Here is a 5,215-nt window from a genome sequence, read left to right on the forward strand (position 1 = left end):
CTCCTCTCTCTCCCTCCTCTCTCTCCCTCCTCTCTCTCCCTCCTCTCCCTCCTTCCTTATATCAGGGGTTAGCAAATTATAGCCTAAAGGCCTGATCTGGCCCACTATCTACTTTTATGTGGTCTGTGAGCTAAGAATAGATTTAAATTTAAATGATTAAAAAATAACAAAAGAAGCATAACACTTTGTGATAGGCAACAAGTATATGAAATTCACATTTCAGCATCCATACATTCAGTTGGAACATTCAGCTGGAACATCGCCAGCTCAACCTCTTTTCATTTGCTTACTATCTCTGGCTACTCTCACACTATATCACTGGGACAGAGGTCACAGAGCCCACAAAGCCAAAATGATTTACTATCTGGTCCTTTAGAGAAGTTTGTCCATCCCTGCTCTGTAGTATAAAAGCTAACCAAGAGGCCTCAGATGCCTATACATTTTTATAGCCTTAAGACACAGCCAGTCTAGGGGCGCCTGGGTGGCTCAGTCGGTTGAGCATCCGACTTCAGCTCAGATTATGATCTCACAGTCTGTGAGTTCGAGCCCCGCGTTGGGCTCTGTGCTGACAGCTCAGAGCCTGGAGCCTGCTTCAGATTCTGTGTCTCCCTCTCACTCTGCCCCTCCCCTGCTCATGCTCTGTCTCTCTCTTTCTCAAAAATAAATAAAAACATTAAAAAAAATTTTAATTAATTAATTAATTAAAAAAAAAAAAGACACAGCCAGTCTTTCCTGGCTGCAGGCAAATGGAGGAAAGGTGTGAGTGGTTGACACATTTGGTGTCTACAAATGACTGCCCAAGCCATCTCCTGATGTCTCAGCTCCCCCGAGAGAATCTGGCCCCCCACCTGGGGGAGGGGGCGGTCAGGATGGGCAGAACAAGAGCATCAGTCTAAGGAGGAGTGTGGAGAGTTGGAAAGCCTCATAGAAAACTTTGATGCCTTGCCACCACACATAACTCCTTTCATTCCACCCAACCCCTGTGAGAAACCCTGAGGGAATGTCCTCTCCTCCATTCAAAAACCAAGAAACTAAGACTTAGTGTCTTTTTAAAACAAATTTTGATATTATGTTCATGTTCTGACAAAAATCTGAGGATGTTGATGACAGTTAGTGGTGGGGCCAGGTAAGCTAATGGGAGAGTTTCAATTACGTTACATGAATATTGAGAATCCATTTTTTTTAATGCACAAATACTCATGGTGGCAATCTCTAGATGATGAGATTTAATCTTTATATTGTCCATACTACATTTTTCATATTTTCTTGAAAAAAGTTATTTCTTAAGAACCTATAAACCTATTTAAAGTACTCTTTAGGGGTACTTGGGTGGCTCAGTTGGTTAAGCATCCAACTTTGGCTCAGGTCATGATCTCACAGTTCATGAGTTCCAGCCCCACATTGGGCTCTGAGCCTGGAGCCTGCTTCAGATTCTGTGTCTCCCTCTCTTTCTGCTGCTCCCCTGCTCACACACACACGCACTCTCTCTCAAAAAAATAAATAAATAAACATTTTTAAAAACCTTTAAATACATAAAATGCTCTTTATAATTAGATGTAGCTCTTCCTCATCTACTATTCACAAGTCATGCTCAGCAACTCAAAGCTTCTTAGAATCTAAAGAAAAGTTTCTCAAGAAAAGAGGTTATAAACCCTTTTTTTAATGTTTATTTATTTATTTTGAGAGAGAGGAAGCATGCGAACAGGGGAGAAGCAAAGAGAGAGAGGGAGAGAGAGAATCCCAAGCAGGTTGTGCCCTGCCAGCACAGAGCCTGACATGGCTTGATCCCACCAACCGCAAGACCATGACCTGAGCCAAAATCAAGAGTTGGTTGCTCAACTGACTGACCCACCCAGGCGCCTCTATAAACCATTCCTTAATAATTATAGATAATAACTTTGAGGCAATATGGTTCAAATTCAAGTAGCAGGTGCTCCCGCCTCCTATGAGCCAAACCCTATACCAGGTGTTAACTCTTCTGGCCACTTAGAAAAGAGCCCTCTTCCCCATTGGGAAGATGCCTTTCTGCGTGCATGTGTCTGCTTTTTAGAGCTGTTGACTGAGCCATGAATTCCTAACAAGATCTTTAAGCTGACTTACACTCTCTCTTTGTCTCTTCAGGTCCTCCCAGGAAAGCGTATCCTTTTTGTATCTGAAATCATCTTTAGGTCAAAGTTCTCAGATCTTGAAGCTTCCATACCTGTGGCCTGCATTGTCTTCCAGTAAGTCTAGACTGCCCAAGTGGTTTCAGGCTCTCTCAACTGCCTTTATCTGCTTAGGGGAGGCAGGGTGGGAGCACTGCAGCTGAGAGACCAAGTTACTATGACATGGTTGACGAGACCCTCGTGAGACTCTTACCCACTTGATGCCCTCTTATTCTGTGCTCTTGACCTCCCAGCTGTGCTACTTGTTACCAGTGTGACTTTGGGGAAGTTACTTTATAACTCGGTGCCTCAGCCTCCTCGTCTTACAGGGAAGATTTAATGAGACGACGCACATAGAGAGACTGGAAAAGCTCTTGCTCATAAGACGCACGCAGGACACAGTGGCTGGTGCCATCCCTGTGTCTGTTCATTCTCTACAGTGTGTGTAGAGCTGCGTGTAGGACTAGGTCTGACTTCACCATCTACCCGGAAGCTTTTAGACTGAGAAATCAACTTGTTCTCATTATACTTATAGTCCGAATTACAAACTATGTTATCTCTTAGCCAAGACCAACGGGGAATATTAGAGGTCCTGATTCACCCACAGGGGATGGGAGTACTGAACACTGATGGGCTGGGGAGAGAAGGGAAGCTTACTAGAATACTCGTTTTGACTTTAAATGTTAAATATTTCAAATGTCTCTGTGACCTGTGGGATAGGACTCCTATTGGCTCATTGAGACTCTACTTTTTACAATCATCTAAGATTGTTAAGTTTTGAATTAGTGATTATTCATCAGGTAATAGCAAATGTGGTGGCATATTTGGGAGGGCTCTCTTGTATATAAAGCTTACTAGGTCCAGTCCTTAAACTAATAATTTATTTTCTTTAAAAAAAAAAATGTTTACTTACTTTTGAGAGAGAGAGAGAATGTGAGCAGGGGAGAGGCAGAGAGAGAGGGAGACGGAAAAATCCCAAGCAGACTCCACACTGCCAGTGCAGAACTGATGAGGGGCTCGAACTCACAAACCATGAGATGACCTGAGCCAAAATCAAGAGTTGGACATTTAACCAACTGAGCCACCCAGTCGCCCCAATAATTCACTTTCTAAAACAGAACAGGATGTAAACATTTCATACTGTTTGGCCCATCAGGGGATAAGGGTACTGATGCCAAAGCAGGAAAAGTAAGGGTCAAGGGCCTGGCTTCAGGTTCTAAACCTCAGTCACCAGGACTTGCAAGGACCCTAATTCCATCCCTCTCTCTTTATCTGCTTTTCCCTTCTACAGCCGCCCAGCTCCTAGAGGAATAACCACAGGGAACGATGCAAATAAACAAGGTGGCCTCAAGAAAAGATCAGGAATAGCAAATTTATACATTGGAGAGACAGTCAACAGGAAAGGGAAGGTGAGCTTACTTAAAGCACATAGATTAATGCTGTCCACGGATATTTTGTAACCACAAACAATACGATTTTTACCGGGAAATTGTGTAAATGCCTGTGCTTCCAGTTCAGGAAGGGCTGGTTCATGCTTCCTTGCTTACTAGAGGTGTTGATCTTTCTGGCAGCCGCTGTCTGTCTGGCATTAACTGGCATCAGCCATGTGACTCATCCAAGCAGGATGAGGCAATGGAGGAAACATCCTTACCAAAATCAATATTAAGAGAATTTTAAATATACATGTTTTAAAATTAATACGAAAATCGTAGAATGTGGAATTTAATGAGGTAATAATCCACGAGAATGTGCACTCAGAAATATCTTAAGCTCGGACTCTGTCCTGAAAGGATTAAATGGCTGTCAGGGAGGAGGACATTTCCTAAATTATACGGATTTTCCTTCCCAGACAGCAGAGGAGGAAAATCCTGAATATATACATTAGTATGTGTTACTAACCTGGGATGTAGCTCTCCATGAAGAGAAAAAGCTATAAGCTAGAGGTGGTGAGCACTTTTTAAAATTTGGGATAGGCACCTGGGTGGCTCAGTCAGTTAAGTGTCACACTTCCGCTCAGGTCATGATCTCACGGTTCGTGAGCTCAAGCCCCGCATTGCACTCTCTGTTGTCAGCACTGAGCTGAGCCCATCGTGGATCCTCTGTCCCCCTCGCTCTCTGCCCCTCCCCCACACTCTCACGTGTGTGCTCTCTCTCTCACAAATAAACATTTAAAAAAATTTAATGGGATAGGTTACATATGCTATTTTAAAAAAGATATATACCACATTTCTCTGATATATTCCACCGATAAAAAAAAGCAAAAATACTTACATCTTTAGACATATACAACTCCTATATTAATTTTTTTAGACATGACCCCAAACATTACCGTTTTCTTCCTACCCTCACCATCCCTCCCTGTGACTCGGGAATGTTAGGCCTTTGGGGGCAAATGGTAGAGAATGACACTGGAGCAGATTCTGGCTCCTTTTCTCTTTGCAGAACCACCTTCATGTGCAGTTTTGCTGCTTAAAAAATCACACAGCTTGTCTCTCTCCACCCGAGAACTTGGAAGCAGATATAAATCCCTATAGCTGTGCCGGGGACACTGCATGGGAGCAGCTGGAATCCTGTCTGAGGATCCTGTGTGTTCTCATACATTTTTAAATGTTTTAGAGGGCTTGGTTTTTAATGGAATGGCCCTTTGTTGTTTTACGATCCCTTATTTAGAAGGGTCTGCCTCTGCTTTTAACTTCAGAAGGAATCATAATAAAATGTGTTTTCTTTTCGTGGGTTAAGTATTATTTCTTAATCCACGGTGCTATGGTGCCTCATCATCCATAAAACTTGTTACATGCAAGCTGAGTTTGCATTGGTTGTTCAGGGTCTGTAGTCGGTGGTTAATGCTAGTTAGGCTGAATAATAGAGCCTAGAAATCCAGCTAATCTATTTGGGACTCTTAGAGTAAATTAAAGAACTGCTGGAAACGAATGAAGTTAGTGTTGTGGGTGGAAAGTTTCCTACTTCAGCTCACATGACTCCATTCCAAAGAAAGGAGAGGAAAAACCATTGGAAGTGCTTTCATTTTACTAATGGGGCTCCTGGTGGCCAAGAAGGAGGAAGGTTTAGTC

General features: G+C 42.8%; 1 protein-coding gene across 2 annotated transcripts in view; it reads right to left on the minus strand.

Moving 5' to 3' along the window:
* LOC125933088 (oocyte-secreted protein 2-like) overlaps positions 1–4,180 on the minus strand; it is a 42,957-nt gene extending 38,777 nt beyond the window's left edge. Inside the window, exons 1-2 of one of the 2 annotated variants that reach the window (XR_007460870.1) lie at positions 3,627–4,180; positions 3,058–3,186 (exon numbers count right to left, since the gene is read on the minus strand). The gene's annotated coding sequence lies outside the window, so the exon portion shown is untranslated. The remainder of the gene's footprint in view (positions 1–3,057; positions 3,187–3,626) is intronic. The other variant, XR_007460871.1, reaches the window with a different exon arrangement.
* Positions 4,181–5,215: the final 1,035 nt, after the last annotated feature.

This window comes from Panthera uncia, chromosome D1, assembly GCF_023721935.1.
Source record: "Panthera uncia isolate 11264 chromosome D1, Puncia_PCG_1.0, whole genome shotgun sequence".
Taxonomy (NCBI): Eukaryota; Metazoa; Chordata; class Mammalia; order Carnivora; family Felidae; genus Panthera; species Panthera uncia.